This window comes from Ailuropoda melanoleuca, chromosome 2, assembly GCF_002007445.2.
Source record: "Ailuropoda melanoleuca isolate Jingjing chromosome 2, ASM200744v2, whole genome shotgun sequence".
Classification (NCBI taxonomy): Eukaryota; Metazoa; Chordata; class Mammalia; order Carnivora; family Ursidae; genus Ailuropoda; species Ailuropoda melanoleuca.
In genome coordinates, this window is record NC_048219.1 from 169,500,128 (window position 1) to 169,517,930 (window position 17,803).

Sequence of the window (17,803 nt, forward strand, 5' to 3'; positions counted from 1 at the left end):
GAGCACAGTTATTACACATTTACCTACTTTGTCAATTGCTCGTTAAAATCCATTCTTACCTCATTAGATGTCCCTAAGCTTGTCATTAGAACTAACACTGTCTTCCTGCCCCTTGAATCTCCATTTGGTTCGGGCTTGAGCTCATGCATAGTCCATAGGATGAACTAGCCCAATTTCTGTGAGTTCCAGAAGAGCTGACATTAACAATTGTGTGTCAAGCCATATCCTGTTTGGCTATAAACAGCCAAAATCCCAACTGATATATTTCTCTCACCCTTTAAAGAATTTAGGTGATTTGGGCCTCATTAAGTGACCTCTTTTCATTTTTCATCTCTGATTTCCCCAGTAGTTAGACTGCTTTCTCATGTTACATCATGACTCCAACTCTAGGCTTCATGTCCACTTTCCAAGGAGAAAGGGACAAATAGCCAATAGAATATGCCAGTCAAGTCCATCCCTTTGAAAAAAATCTCCCAGAAGCCCCCAACAGCTTCTCACTGGCAAAAACTGTATTTAAAAGTCTCTTCTAGGTGCAAGAGGGTATTGGGGAATAGTATTTCATCATCAGTAAACAAAGACAAGGGAGAAAGGAGTTGCAAGTAGCTTGAAGGGGCCATCCTATGGCACCCACCACAAACAGATCACCTCTAGATGACTTGTCTTCTTTTTTTTTCTTTTTCACTTCCATTAATAATGCAAAAGTTATAGATTAATGCTATATAGCACTCTGTTCAAATATATTATTAACTTCCTGTGGGAGGCTATCCTTATTATGTAGACCCTCTTTTATAGCTGAGACAGAAATATTTCAGTCTGAGTAACTTCTATCACTTAAGTAAAGCAGCTGGGGAACATACAGTCTTAGTATTCACAACCTCTGAAAAGTATGTTTTGGAAAATTCTAATGTTTTGGAAAATTCTAAGATAAGGGTGATGAAGGATAGAAAAAGTGTTAACAGGAAATCTTCCTAGCCAGGTGTGAACAGCTGGGTGTGAAAATATCTTGTGCTATTTGGGCAATGCAGGATAATTAATAGCTAGTTCCTTGATTTCAGAGATTTGACACCTCACCGAGGCACGACTCTGTCATGCACAGTTCATGCCGCTGTTGGTTTGTGTCCCCAGTCTCTCTCTAGTGATTTTTCCTTTTATTTTTACTTCAGTTTAATGGCTTTCTGCTCTCACATCTGACTCACAGCTTTGCAAGGCTGTGTGTAGGGAGTTGAGCAGTGAATACAGTAGATGACTTGGAGATGTGTTTTTAGTTTCTACAAACAGAGCCAAAGTGATCTCATTTCAGTTTGGGAATCCCAGTGATAAATGCCATTTCCATAGAGAGTTAAAATTCATCAGCTGAACAAAGAATTCGGGTTTTTTTTTTCTTAGAACATATTACCATCAATTTTTAAGTGACTTTTAAACAATAATGAGAAATCTCTTAATGAAACAATCTCTATGACCAGATAAGTGCTAATAATAACTGTTATACCATTAACTCTACTTTCTTCCATCCCCACTCTTTAAAACTTGATGTTCTCATTAATTTTTTTCTTTTCCATCTTCTGAGAGCCCTACTCTTGGGATTATGCTAGACTTGTGTCTGCCTAAGTTGTCAGCTTCCAGGGGTGACAAATGTAGATAACCTTCTCCTCTATTATACATGAGCTAGACAAAAGGGCTGGTACTTAGTGACCATTCATCTGCAAGACCTCCACCCCCTTGCCATCTTCAGCCCTGCTGGTAGGAAGTGGGCATGTTTAAGGTATGTTTGCCAAAGGTTTACTCTGATTTCTTAAAGCTGTCATTTAAGAACTGACTGGACTGTTTTTCAAACAAATGACCTGATCGTTATGGTATATTTATCTAACGTATCCAGTTTACAAAGAGGAGGTGGAAAGGAGTGTGCAGAATTTCTTTAGACATATAAATAACACAAAGAGAATAGAACAATACAAGGGATGCCCCTGATATTTTGGAATATTAACGGTGGCATGCTGTAATAAGGGTAAGCCAAAGATGCTGTAGGAGCTCCTGACAGGGGCACTGAATGCAGATCTGGGTGGTCAAACAGGGCTCTTTGAAGGAATCTATATTCTGAGCTAAAGAACAAGCAAAAATTAATTGAGCAGGCAGAAGATCATGTGCAAAGACCCAAAGAGAAAGCCTGGTGCATTTACGGTAGGAGCTGCATATAACAGAAGATCTGGAGTGTGGTACATAAATTAGGCCAGCTGGAGGCAAGAAATGAAGGTCAACATAATCCATATTCTTAAAGGCCATATCATCTAAGATAAAACAATTAGTGTATAGTTCAAGAGCAACAGGGAACCCTTGAAATGGGGATGCCATGTTCAGATGTGTGCTTTAGAAAGATAACAAATCCTGTAGAGTAGGAATCTATTAAAACTCGATGTTCTCATTAATTTTTTTTTCCTTTTACATCTTCTGAGAGCCCTGCTTTTGGGATTATGCTAGACTTGTGTCTGCCTAAGTTGTCAGCTTCCAGGGTGACAAATGTAGATAACCTATGAGAAACAGGAAGCTCAGAAAAATTAAGAAACTTACCTATGGTGCCCCAAGTAATAAGTGATCACAGCCAGGATTCTGACCCAGATATGATTCCAAAACACACGCATGAGCTTCCACCAAGCTAGGTTTTTTCCAAACTGCAGTTTGTAACCTATAAGTACATCTTGAAATCAGTGTAGTGAGCTCGATCAACATTTTTTTAAGAAAATAAGGTAGAAAAGATCATTACCTAGATTATAGTAAGTATAAGAATTATTTAAATTTTTCATTAGGTTCTGTGTGTATGTAAAATGTACATATGTGCGCATATACAGAATGTATATATGTAGCTGAGTACTGGAACATGATGCAAAATGCACTGGTCACTATAGATTACAGTAAAAAATGGTGGAAGCCACTAAGCATGTGCAAGAAGCATGCGTGTTGCTTCTTACCTGCCAGACATCCTGTCCCTCATCCGTTCATTTGTTCATTTGTTCCATTAAAAGGATATTAGAAGCCTATCATATGCAAAGCACCCTATTCAAGGCTATGGAGGTACAAGGACATATCAGAATCCTTGGGCTTTGACCCCCTTCTCTACGTGCTAGATTTGTGTTGATCTACCACATTTACTCCAGGCCTCTTGTGACCTGTGGTTTGCATTAATCTATTAGGCTAAGCCACATACCTTTTCATTACACAGCCTTTGCTGATGTTAAAGACAGATTTCAAAGTGCCCTCTTTATAATTTCTGTGTTTAATGCAATGTGTAATCAGGAATAGGCCATTGTTAGGTCAATTGCTTTCCTATATTTATCTTTTCAAACAATAAATAATCAGTGGGATAAGAAAGGGCAGTAAAAGATAGTTTGAATGTTAGTACTCATAAACATCCAACATCTTAAAGAGATGTTTTAATATTTATATGCTGTGGAATACCCTCCCTTCTGGAGAGCTGAGGATTGATATGAACCCATCCAGAAATAGAATTCAAGAGACGTAATTTTACATAGACTTTTAATTAATCCTGAGCAAGCACTCTGGATTCCCTCAAACTTGGCCATTACTCAGCTCCGCACTTTCCAAATTGCTAAGATCTCTGAGCACAAAGCTAGGAGGAATATTCTCTTCAAAGCAAATGCAGTGGATTTTCTATATAAAGGTCAGTAGGTGGTCTGGGCCTGAGCCATACCCGTCCTTAGAGCAAAGCCTAACCGGATATTCTCATGCCACTTTCTCTGCTGATTTCCTCCTTCTCGCTGGCTTAGTTTACTCACCTCTAAAGTGAACATAAGCATAGTGCCTACGTAAGACTGTTAAAAGAATTTAACTGTATGTATGTATGTATGTTTGTATACATACACACACACACACACACATTAAGTATTAATGTATTAGTATACTATACATATATAAACAAAAAACAGCATCTGTCAGTTAATAAACATCATTTAAGTTAATATTACATACTGCTAGTATCTAGGTATTTATATCGTTCTACCATTAACAGTACTATTAATCACCTAAAAAGGAATTGAAGTTGGGTGGAAAATTCCAAAAGGCTCTTACTTCTCCATTTAGTAGATTTTTTTTTTTAATTTGGTTGACCATTTCTTGCCAACATGACTTCATGTATTTGTATTTCCTTTTTTCATAACCATATGCTTATAGTTATTATATATAGTCATATTTTATATAGTTATAATTATTTTTAACTCTTTAATTTGAACTTTTTATAAAGTCACAGGAAGTTGCAAATATAGTACAGAGAAATCCTTGTACTCTTCACCAACTTTTTTCCAATAGTTACATCAACATAATTATAGTACAACATGAAAACCAATAATTTGACATTGGTACAAGGTGTGTATAATTCTTTGCCAATTTTACCACACATGTGACCACTGCTACAATCAAGATACAGAACTATTTCATCACCACAAAGGTATTCCTCAAGCTATCCCCTTGTACACACCTTTCTTTTCTCTGTCCCCAACCTCTAGCAATCACTCATCTGTTTTCCATCTCTATAATCCTGTCATTTCTAGAATACTCTCTAAATGGAATCAAATAAATGGGGAACTATGTGACCTGTGAGATTGGCTTTTTTCACACAATGTGATGACCTTGAGATCCACCCAAGCTATTGTAGGTATCAATAGTTCATTCCTATTTATTGCTGAATAATATTCTGTGGTGTGGATGCACCACAATTTATTTAATGATTTACCTATTAAGGGACATTTTAGTTGTTTTGAGTTTCAGGCTATTACAAACAGAGCTGCTATAAATAATTATCTATAGGTTTTTGTGTGAACATAAGCTTTATTTCTTCTTTTTCTATCTGTTAGACCTTTTATTTCCTTTTCCTGCCTTATTGCACCAGCTAGAATTTCCAGTACTATGTTGAACAGCAATGGTGAGAGCAAATATTCTTGATTTGTTCTTAATCTTAAGAGAAAAGAATTTGGTCTTTCCCCCATTGAGTGTGATATTGGCCATAGGTTTTTCTGTAGATGTATTTATCAAGTTGAGGAAATTGTCCTTAATTTCTAGTTTTCTGAGGGGTTTTATCATTAATGGATGTTGAGTCTTATTAAATGATTTTTCTGCTTCAACTGATACGATCACATGATTGTCCTTTTCTAGCCTTTTAACATGTTAGATTACATATATGGCTTTTCAACCATTGAACCAGCCTTGCATCCTGGAATAAAGCCTATTTGGTCATGGTATATAATTCTTTTCATATATTACTTAATTTCATTTGCTAATATTTTTATAAGAATTTTTGCATCTACATTCATGCGAGATATTGGCCAGTAGTTTCATTTTGTTTTCTTTTGTTTTGTACTCTCATTGGGTTTGGTACCAGGGTTAACTGGCTTCATTGAATGGGAAGGGAAGTGTTACCTCTTCTTTTTCTGGAAGAAATTGTATATAACTGATGTTACTTCTTTAAACGTGGTAGAATTCACCAGAGAAACTATCTAGGATTAGATATTTCTTTTTTGGAAGGTTTTTAATTATAAATTCGATGTCCTTAATAATTAGAAGAATATTCCAGTTATTTCATATTGTGTGAATTGCGATAGCTTTCACTTTTCTGGAAGTTGTCCGTTTAAGTTGTCAAATTATGTGCGGAGTTGTTCGTAGCATTTCCTTATTGTTCTCTTGATAGGATATTCTCTTATTGAACTGCAGAGTCTGTTGTAGTACCATCCTCTGTTTCATTCTTGATATTTGTAATTTGTGTCTTTCTTTTTTACTTTGTCAGTCTTGTTGGAGCTTTGTCAATTTTATTGATCTTTTCAAATAACAAGCCATTTTGTTTTATTAATATTCTCTATTGTTTTTCTGTCTCCAATTTTATTGATTTCTGTTCTGTTCTTTATTATTTCCTTTCTTCTGCTTGCTTTGTGGTTTTTCTGGTTTTGTTTTGTTTTGGTTTTGGTTGTTTTTTTTAGTTTCTTAAAGTAGTTTAGATTTTGTATTTGGGACTTTCTTTTTTTCTAATGGAAGCATTTAATGCTATAAATTTCCCTCCAGCTCTGCTTTAACTGTATCCTATATATTTTGATATGTTGTGCTTGCATTTCATTCAGTTCAATGTTTGTTTTTTTATTTTCTTTGAAACTTCTTTGATCTGTGGATTATTTAGAAGTGTGTTGTTTCATTTCCAAATGATGGGAGACTTTCCTTTTATCTTTCTGTTTTTGGTTATAGACTTATCCCATTTTGGTTAACGTTAAAATAGCTTCCTATGATTGTGGATTTATTCATTTCTCCTTTTAGCCTTGTCAGTTTTGGCTTGATATATTTTGCAGCTTGTTACTAGGTTCACAAAAATTTAGGAATGTCATGAATTCCTGTGGGATTGACCCTTTTATCATCACCACTTTATTCCTAGTAATGAGTACTGCTTCAAAGTCTACTCTGTCTGATGTTGATATAGCTATACCATCTTTCTTTTGCCTAATTTTTGCTTAATATATATTTTTCATCTCTTTACTTTCAATATTTCTGGATCCTTATATTTAAAGTGTGTCTTTTGTAAGAGACATATAATTAGATTTGGTTTTGTTTTGATATCCAGTCAGACAATCTGTATTTTAATTGTAGTATTTAGTCTGTTTACACTTAATGATACTGCAGATATAATTTGGTTTAAACCTCTAACTTATTCTCCATTTCCTACTTTTCCACCCATTCTGTGTTTATTTTTCTCTCTTCTTTTTAAAGTGTATTAATCAAGAATTTTGTATGATTCAAAAAAATTTTTTTTACCTCTGTGAGTTTGTTTTGCCTCTGTGAGTTTGTTTTGCATTCTTCTATTCTCCTTTTAGGTACCTTTATTACTCAAAAGATTATAATATACATTCCTGATTTATTGTATTTCAAAATAAATTAGTACTTTTAAACTAGTACTTTTATCATTTCCTAAATAATGCATAGAACTTGGAATACTTTAACTACATTTAATCCCTCCTACTTTTTAGGCTCTGTTTTCGTGTATTTTAAATATACATGTTTTGAGTACAATATAATTATTGTTTTATGTGGTAACTATTTGGGGTTCTTTTTAAGATTTTATTTATTTATTTATTTATTTAAGAGAGAGAGCAGAGGGGGAGCAGGAGGGGGGAGGGAGAGGGAAAGAATCTTGAGCAAAGTCCAAGCTGAGTGCAGAGCCCGACATGGGGCTTAGTCTTATGACCCTGAGATCATGACCTGAGCCGAAACCAAGAGGCAGACACTCAACCTACTGAGCCACCCAGGGACCCCACTATTTGTTTATTTTAACTGTTTCTGTTGTTCATTATTTCTTTTTGAATATCTTTGCTTCTGTCTGGAATATTATTCCTTTTACCCTTAATAATTTCCCTAGTATTTCTTATAATGTAACAAATCCTCTCAGTGTTTTTGAATTTATAAGTTTTTTAAAAAATTTTATCATCTTTTTGAGAATATTTTCTCCGGGCATATAGTAATCAGATCTTTTTCTTCTTTTAACATTTTAAAAATATCATCCATAGGGGCGCCTGGGTGGCACAGCGGTTAGGCGTCTGCCTTCGGCTCAGGGCGTGATCCCGGCGTTGTGGGATCGAGCCCCACATCAGGCTCCTCTGCTATGAGCCTGCTTCTTCCTCTCTCACTCCCCCTGCTTGTGTTCCCTCTCTCACTGGCTGTCTCTATCTCTGTCAAATAAATAAATAAAAAATCTTTAAAAAAAAAAAATATCATCCATTGTTTTCTGGCTTTCAGTGTTTTCACCAAAGTCTGTTTAGTTACTCCTTTGAAGATTATGTATCTTTTTGTCTTCGATTGCTTTAAAATTTTTCTGTCTTTGGTTTTCAGCAGTTTCAGTACAATGTGCCTATGTGTGTGCATGTGTGCATGTGTTGCTGTGTTTAACTGGGTAAGGGTTTGTAGTTTCTTAAATCTGTTTTTCATCAATCTTGGAAAATTCTCAGCCAATATCTCTTCAAATATTGTTTTTATCCCATTTTCTACCTTTTCTTTTGGTACTCGATGCACAAATATTAGATCTCTTTGTACAGGTACATGTTTCTTGCTCTCTGTTCTGTGGTTTTTTTTCTTTTTTTTTTTTTTAGTTTTTTTAATTTAACCGGTTATTCAGTTTGGTTATTTTTGAATGCTTTGTCTTCCAGTGTACTAATCTTGCCTTCAGCTGTGTCCAGTCTTCTATCAAACCCATTTATTGAGATCCTAATTTTAGTTATGGTGATTTTCAGTTTTAGTGTGTCCATTTGATTTACCTGAGATTGTACTTCTATGATGAAATTCTCCATCTTCTCGTCTTTTTCTTGAACATATTAATTACAGTTATTTTGAGAACCATGTCTAATAATGCAAATATCTGGATTAACTCTGAATCGATTAGAATTGTTTGATTTTCCACTTTGTTTTGAGTCCTTTGGTCCTATCTCCTGGTACGCATTGATTGAATGCTAGACATTGTGCTTGAAAATTGTAGAAATACTCTCAGGCTGATGTTATCTTTTTCCCGAGAGGACTTACTTTGCTTTCTGACAGGCAGATTAGGGTCATATTGATTTATTCTAGTCTTAGAGTTAGATGACTGGAAGCTGGGTTTTAGTTGTTGTAAGGGATAGTCTATTTGTAATTTATCCTTACTCCTGGAATGTAGCCTTTCTGTATTCCTAACTGTAAATCTGAGTTGTTTACTCAGACCCTTCTTTCTTAGCAGACTATGGACTCTAATTTCTATCTTACCAATCCTATGAGAATGTCAAAATCTCTTCTCAGTCTCCAAGTCTCTTAGCCTTTAAGCTCTGCTTTTTTTTTTTTTTCTTTTTTGGTAGCATCTGATTCTGTGCCACTCATGAATTAGCAAAAGACTTGCAGAGAAAAGTGCCACAGAGTATTAGGCTCAATTCAATGTGCTTATCTACTTTTCAGAATCATCCTTGGTCCCTTCAGTTCTGGCTCCTTTAATTCTCCAATGCCTTCAAACAGGGTTTTTTTTGTTTTGTTTTGTTTTCCTCATGTCTGTCCAGCTATTCCTGTTCTTCTCATGAAAGTGAGAATGTGGCCAAGTCTTCCACCTTTCCCAAAATGGAACTCCCTTATCCATTTTTAATGCTAAGTGTTAATGTTATGATAATGTAAATGTATAGTCAATAGACTTTGTTGTTAATAGGCTAAAAGAATTAATATATATGAAAGCCACATGTATAGGGCCTGGTCCATAGTAGGCACTCATGAATGATTTTAGATTTGAATTTAAATATATACTGAATTTGGAGAAGGTGTAGAAGAGATTGGTCATTAGCATTCAGTTTTTGTCATATGGTCTTTCTTGTTGATTCCCCGCAGAACAGCAATTACTCTATGCTCTTGGGCTTGGTCTCATGAACCTTTACCTCAGTAGCATTTCCAAAGGTTCTCTCTCCTTACCATGCTCTCACTCAGAAACCCTGTAGGCCATCCTCACCATTTTGGTGACCACATTTAGCAAGAGGGAGGACAGGTTTGTTTTCTCTTGCAATTCATGCCTCAGTGTTCTCCCATAAAGAATAACTAATTGGATGGCTCTCCACTCCTACCACAGCTTCTCCCTGCTGCAGCTTTGTTCCTGCCTCGTTCTTCCAGCAGTGACGCCAGAGTTGGTGAAAGCTGGCAAGCACCTTAAAAGTTGGTTTATCTGGGTACTTATGTAAGGGAAAACTAAGAAATGCCAAGTAAAAGAACTAGATCTAAGTGTCTTAGAAATTTGGGACATTATAATACCAAAAGGCTTGTATGTGCTTAATTCCAGTTTTGAGTCTGGAAAACAACTTTCACAAGCATATGTGATTTCCAAGCCTCAAAACTAATTCACTGGGAAATAAGAAATGTAAAGCAGTAGACCTCAGTAGTATTTTCAGCTCATTTGAGTCTACATGCAGTTTTGAAGAGGCTCAGTTCATAAATTTCCTTTTGGGTCATTTTTTTTTTCTGTGAGAGAATTTCTCCAAACTTAGCTATATCAAATAAAGTATGTCTAGAGTCTGAACGATGTGAGTTTTAGGCTCTAGAAGTACAATATTTATGAGAATTTTCAATACTAAGGATGATGACAGTGATGTTGATGGTTATGGCAGTTCATAATAGTATTTATTGAACACCTAATATATGCTCAGTATTAAGACATTTTACATATATTTTGTTGCCTCTTAAGCAGTATTTAACAGTTTATTACTTCTCTCAAGATTATTATCTTTCTCCTCCTATTTTCAAAGCATAGAGTTTGAAGTTGGGTATAAACCCTAGGTGTATATCTTAATTGTACCACTCTGTGGTCCTTGGTCATGGTATGTACCATCTTTGAGCCTCTCTTCACCTCGAAAATGATTCCACTCTTGGACACTTGAAGACTAGCTGTGTGTCAAGCCTATAGCACAGTGGCCTCATATTGAGTCCCCAAACAAATCTTAGTCATTTTTTTAAATTTTTCTACCGCTATTGGTTAAGATGCCCTCTCTTTCACTAGATCAGTCAGATGAGGAAGTAGAGAATAGAAATATCTAAAAATATAAGAAAAGGGGAACCCAGGAACCACTGCTGATGTGTCCTGAACCAGTTTAGCTCCCAGGCCAGACCTTAGGAAACATGGTTCTTTAACAGTCATGTGAGTTCCATAAAATTTACTGTTTAATAAATCCCCATTCAGCCTTTCTGCACTACCTGGGGAGCGGTCCGTGCAGTGTTGTTTTGCATTCCCATCATAACTTAAAGGGAAATTTTCACAACGTCCAGAGTCCTTGATCCCCTGCAAATGAAGAGGAGGATGTCCTCAAATTCCTTGCAGCAGGAACCCACTTAAGTGGCATCAATCATGACTTCCAAATGGAACACAACGTCTACAAAAGGAAAAGTGATGGTATCTACATCATAAATCTGAAGAGAACCTGAGAGAAGCTTCTGCGGGCAGCTCATGCCATTGTTGCCATTGAAAGTCAGCTGATGTCAGTGTCGTATCACCCAGGAATACTGGCCAGTGAGCTGTGCTGAAGTTTGCTGCCGCTCCCGGAACCACTCCTATTGCTGGAAGCTTCACTAACTGGATCCAGGCAGCCTTCTGGGAGCCAAGACTCTTGGTGGCTATGCATCCCAAGGCTGATCAGCAGCCTCTCACCGAGGCATCTTATATTAACCTGCTTACCATTGCTCTGTGTAACACAGACTCTCCCTTGCGCTGTGTGGACATTGCCATCCCTCACAACAACAAGGGAGCTCACTCAGTGGGTCTGCTGTGGTAGACGCTGGCCCGGGAAGTTCTGCTCATGCGTAGCACCATTTCCCGTGAACACTCATGGGAGGTCATGCCTGATGTCTACTTCTACAGAGGTCCTGGAGAGAGTGAAAAGGAAGAGCAGGCCGCTGCTGAGAAGGTTGTGACCAAGGAGGAATTTCAGGGTGAATGGACTGTCCAGCTCCTAGATTCACTGCTACTCAACCTGAGGTCGCAGACTGGTCTGAGGCGAGCAGGGGCCCTCTGTGCCTCGTCAGCAGTTCCTGAGGGCTGGAGCTCAGCCAGCCACTGAAGACTGGTCCACAGCTCTCACTGCTCAGGCCACCAAATGGGTAGGAGCAACCACTGAGTGGTCTTAAGCTGCTGGTTCACAGAGGCAAACTAAAGGGAAATAAGATTGACAGAAAATAAACAGTTTCTAAAAAAAAAAAAAAAAAAAAAGGAAAAATCCCCATTCGTTCAACAAATATTTATTAAGAATTGGACAAAGTCCTTACTGTCGTGGAACTTAAGATCTCCTGGAAGAGACAAATATTAAATACTTAATTATAACCACTCCTTAATTATAAGTACTACTAAGAAGAGGCACAGTGTGCTATAAACATATTTGACATTGTGAAGGATCAAGGAAGGATTAACTGAGAAAGTGACATTTAAGTTGAGACAAGAAGAGTGAGTAGTTAAGAGTAGCTTGGTGGTGTAAGGGGAATGAAAGGCATTTCAGACAAAAGAGCAGCAGGGGGAGAAAATCCTGATGTGGAAAGGAGCTTGGCATATGTGAAGAAGTGAAAGAAGTTTCTCTTACTGACACCAGGTAGAGAACAAAGAGGTTTAGTAATTGGATGAGTTAATCAGTCTGCATGGTACCTTTCCTTCCTTGGACCAAGAGGCATGCCCTAGCACAGATCACAATATAGAAAGGTTCCCATTTTCTTCAGCACACTTGAGGACACCCATCACTCTCAGCCTATTCAGGGACATGCATCCTCACTCCCAGAGACCTAACCCATTTCCCACCCATCACTCACTCAAGAGCTATGAGATGCCTTATTAAGCTGATACATGTATGCTTCTGCAGTTAAAGATCAACTTTTAAGCATCCAAGGTAATGGTTCTCAGGGGCGCCTGGGTGGCACAGTCGTTAAGCGTCTGCCTTCGGCTCAGGGCGTGATCCCAGCGTTCTGGGATCGAGCCCCACATCAGGCTCCTCCGCTAGGAGCCTGCTTCTTCCTCTCCCACTCCCCCTGCTTGTGTTCCCTCTCTCGCTGGCTGTCTCTGTCAAATAAATAAAATCTTTAATAAAAAAAAAAAAAGGTAATGGTTCTCAAACTTGAGCTTGCAGAATCACCTGGAAGGCTTGTTGAACCACAAAGTTTCTGAGTTAGTAGGTCTGAGATGGAGCCCTAAAATTGACATTTCTAACAAGTTGCTTGTGGCACTGATGCTGCTGGCCTGGCTTCCATACCAGGTTAGGTCGCTAGGTTGAGGTATCATCTTTCTTCCCATAACTTGATGGTCACCCTTAGTTCCTTAACTCAAAGAAAAGTGCTCAGGGAGGTTTTGAAGGGAGCATAAGTTAAAATCAAAACTAAACTCTGTGGGTGACTATTACATCTGCCTAACAGGACTATACCTTTTTATGAGCAAGACTGACCTTACAGAACTGCATTCCCAGAGCTTAGCACATAGTAGGTACCCATACAGGATTGCTCAGTGAATTGATGATCTGTGAAAGAATCACAGAATGGATATAGCTTGGCGGATTTTATACATTAGTCTTTGGAAAGCTCTCATGATTCCGTTCAGCTGAAAGGTCTTCTGGGAGGATGAATTGTCATTCTCTTGGAATTCAGCCTCAGAAATTGCAGAGTCAAGATATACTTGTATTTTAAGTATTTACTTGGATTAAAAACTGAATTGCTAACAGGATTACAAAATGCCAAGTTTGCTGAGACTCAAATTGTTTATGCGCATGTTTGGTTCTAAGTTCTTTCGTCAATCAGTACATTTCTGTTTCTAATTACAGTCAATGTTTGTTTTTGTTTTTGTTTTTGTTTTTTTTTGACACCTGCACATGAATTCTCAGTCAAAACCAGCTTCAGTAATTTGCACAGGTATAACTAAAACGAGGCTCATAACCACCGATGTGTCACCTACACTACGTGTCTAATGAATTCAGAGGTGTTGTACCTCAATTCACATTGTGATTCAGAAAACGGTCTGCTATTTTTCCCATTTTCACTCCCACAGTGTTGTAAAACATTTTTAATGAACACTCTAACAATTTTCCTCATTCCAGGAGCATGGCGTTTTAGTAGATGATGCAACATAATTTTCATTTGTGATTCCTTATTTATGCCTGTCCTTGGACTCTCTGTATTTGGATACGAGAAAAAGAAAAATGCCTGAGATTACCATAATTCTCCAAAATGTTATGTCTGTTACTACCACCAATCAAATCAGTTACAGACTCATAGTCTAGTCCCTAAAGTTTGGAGGTGGTTTTGATGGGGGTTAGCCATCAAATCTCAGGTAAGACCCAGGCACTGGCTCACGGGTCAAAGCCTTCCATGTACTATGAGGAACCATCCTGAACAATTCTGTGCCCAGTTTTTTAACTTGGACCCTGACCCTGGCTGACACCGGTAAAACTGCGAGTAATTTCTCTGTGCGCTCTAATAATCAGAGGCCTAGTTAGAGAAAAAGTCATTTCAGCATCAGCTGACAATTATTTTTTTGCCCTGAATATCCTTCCCTGCCCTCTTATTTGGTTTGAACTGACTCACCTAATTGGGGTCAACCACTGAAAAAGGATGTGCTGCTGGATTTGTTGTTTCTGAATGCCCCGTGCTAAAGCGTGTCTTGGGGATGACGTTTCTTATTTTTCTTAAAACATAAAAGTTGGAGAATTTGAACAGTGGATGCAAAATATCATGGCAAGGGTGCAGTCAATAAGGAGAACTCAACTGAAATGGGAAGGTTCTCACACCTGTATCACCTTTGGGCATCCAGAGTAGTTGTGCCCTGGCCTGGCACTGCCTTCGGGCCCTTCAAAAGGCAGCAGAATGATGTCAGTGTTAACATTTCACTGCACATTAATTCTTTAAAAAAAAAAAAACCTGTCATTTAATTTAAGTGCTTATATGCATATGGTTAATTAAGAAGCCAAAATTGGCTATAAGCTTGGTGAGCTCTAAGAACAGGGAGAGAGAGATCATTACGCTTCTGCTCATGGTTTAGCTATTTGTGAACCAGCTGATAATGTGCAAAATTAAGATTTCGTAAGTGGCATTTTAAATGAATGGTTAATGGCTGAAGATTAATTAAACAGAGTTGCTGAAGAAAAGCTGTTAAAAAATTATGTTTATAGGCCAGTCACTTGCATGCTGAACTGAAATCCTGATAGATTGTGGCCTTTCTGTTTACCAAGAGAGCATTTTAACAAAGCAGGCCTCCTGAAGGAGGAGAACCTACCCCTCTCACTCGCCCATGCAGCTACGCAGTAGCCCCAGGGCTGTTCCTTTGCAATAAAAGCTGCCAAGGAGGAAAACGGACTAGGAAATGTTATACTGGGGGATCTTCATCTAAAACCTTCAACCCAGGTAGCCAGGCATATTTTATTTCTTTTCTATGTGTTACATAGTTCTGGTTTAGAGTAGGCAGAACCCATGGGGTTTTTAAGAAGCCACTCTAATTCTGTAAGAGAGGCAAAGGATCGCAGTATATTGTTTTCAACCTATAGTGGATACTCCTTTAAGTCTGAAACTGCTAGACCTCTTGGAGGTAAAAAAAAAAAAAAAAAAAAAAAAAGTGCATTTTGTACCTCTGGCTGTACCATGGATTCTTTAGGAAAAGGTTTACTTTGTGCATAGGAGGCATGGTAAAAATATTTTTTGAATTCATTTGTCATAGCTCAACTCAATAAATGAATGAATGAATGAATGAATGAATGAATGAATGAATAAATGAGCTACGTCGAAGTTGCGTGTGGGAGAATGTCAAAGGCTTTATTAAATGCCTTTCCATCTGTGAAATTAAATAGCCACCCTCTTCGTCTTCTGCACCAGTATCCTATGCAATGACAGTGTCCCAGCCTCAAGGACCATGGAGTCTAGTAGAGGAGACACAGGCATGTCAACTGTAAATCACAGCCATGCTAAGTACAGTCAGAGTGGTCAAGGAGGGAAGTTTAGGAATCTCGGCAGTGGGGGCGTGCGGCAGGGGGTGGGGACAATCAGGAGTATGTTTTCCTATAAATTGGAAAGGAAATTACTTCTTCCTATTTTTTAAAAACACTAACATCAAAATGTAATTTTTCTTTTTGATTTCATTCATTTCAATTCCCTGCTCCCAGGCAGAAGACCCACATCGTGCAGGCCAGACAGTTGTGTCTCCTGTTTAAAAGTTCCCTAGAGAAGGAAATCCTGCAGCCTCCCTGGGTATCCTATTCCAGTGTTTAATCACCCTTCCAATCAAGAAGTTAATCCTATTTCCTCTCCTCCAGCCTTCTTTGGCTTGGTGGAACCTGTAAAACACCCAGGGGACCCCTTGGAAGCCTTGAGAAGTTAATTAGTCGACACTGGGCTGCTCGAGGTTCACCGGTACGCCTTGTCACGGTGAGGCTGCGTATGTGCACCCTTGTAATGGTATGATTTTGTTAGATCTCTAATAAGTCAGAATCGTTTTCCTCTTGGTCTGAAGACGATGAGAGCCATTTGACATTTTAGCGTGTTCGAAAGTTGTTTTATTACATTTACAGCTACTATTGAGTTAGACACCACTGAAGTTTGGCCTCATGTCATATAACTCAGAAACCAAATGGTGTATGTTGATAAGTAATAAAATTAAGGATTATTATAATAGCCAACACTAGACATTACTGAGAATTTGCTATGGCTAGACGCTGTACTGATTGCATGGATCGGTTCACGTCCTGACCATGTGACCAGGTGGTACTATTACTGTCCCCAAGGTACAAATGAGGAACCCAAGTTGCATAGAAGTTGAGAGACTGGCCTGATGTCATCAGGGATGGGCCAGGATTTATACCTAGTGAACCTGAAACCAGAGCTTAGACACTTAACCACTGTTCTGTGTTGTCCACTGTATTCATTTTTAAAAATTATTTTCGTTCTCCGGAGTTCCATTTCATTCTGGACTCTTTTTTTTTCCCCGTGTGTATAAAGTCCAACTTTATAAGCTTTGCTTGTGGACGGTAATAGCACTGCTGAATAATAGTCCCCAGGCCAGCGACGGTTCTTGCTGCAATTATGGGCAGTTGAGTGGCAAGTCCCTTCCCCTTTAAAAAAAAAACGCAGTAGCGGTTCACTTTAGAAAAACTGATAATTCAAAGCTTTTCCATTCCGGTGAAAATCGAATTGATGCAAAAGGAAAGAAAACAGGTACTTATGGGAGGAAACCTGTGCCGTTGAAAGGACAGGGTAAAAACTGTGTTCGAAGATACCAGAAGCATCTGGGGAGCCGTGATGTCCAATAATTGTGGCTAAAAGCTGCATTAATTGACCAGCGACAGGTTGGAAACTACCTCCAACCAGGATCCCTAACTCGCTGGTGCTCTTTTCAGGAGTGGAATAAGAAGGGGGAGGTCACCTTCCATGGGGTTCTCCATACAGAAAGGAAGCAGCTGTGACAGAGACGCCTATTTCTACAAAGAAAAAGCTTGGCTTTTCAAACCGCTGCATTCAAATCACCAGGGGTTCTTGTTAAAATGCAGATTTTGATTCCAGAGGGCCAAGGTGGGCCTGAGGTTCCGTATTTCTAACAAGTTCCCTGTGACACTCACCCTGCTGGTCCGAGGACCACACTGTGATTAGCTGGGGTGCGGACTAGCATAAGGCAGTGCTTAATTGGGATTGATTTTTGAAATCTTTTAAAATAAATAGGTGACAAATCTCTTGAAAACCTTCTGAAGTTTCAGCTGTCAGTGCCTCATATTGGTGAGTTGGCCGAGAAAGCTCACTCCTTTACAGGCCAGAATATTCCTTGCTCAGGTTCCATTTCCTGGAAGGGAGAGTATGGCTTTGTGTCCCTGTGCTGGTTTTGTAAATGCCGCCCTCGGCATCAGTGTCCGTGTTTTGACCTCTTGCTGCACTCCCAGAAGCCTCTTGTACCTTAGCAGCACACTCTGGCTCCACAGTTGAATAGGCACAAATTTGAATTTCTTTCCTCAAGTGCTGTTACAAACCTTCCAAGAAAAGTTTTATCAGTACAAGTAAGTCGTCCATTGTTCCCACCACACCCCATTCAATGAAGAGTCTCAGTGGCTCTGTTTATTCCAGCACTTGATTTAAAGGCAGTTACATTACAATTATGTATTATTCGTGGACTGGTAATATTTTAACTGGTAATACTATCTGAACTCCTCTGATAAAGGATATCATTCTCACTGACCTGCACCCTAAACAAACACAAAAGTTTCTAGAATATGTCCTTTTGGATGTTTTTGTTTGAAAGCCAGTATTTTAGATTAAATTATGTATTCCTTTTTTTGAA

The 17,803-nt window shown here is 38.4% G+C and overlaps 1 protein-coding gene and 1 pseudogene across 1 annotated transcript in view; both read left to right on the plus strand.

The window, feature by feature from the left end:
• Positions 1-17,803, plus strand: part of PARD3B (par-3 family cell polarity regulator beta) — a 1,011,045-nt gene that overhangs the window by 861,275 nt on the left and 131,967 nt on the right. The window lies entirely within an intron of this gene.
• On the plus strand, positions 9,585-11,672 carry LOC109489824 (annotated as a pseudogene).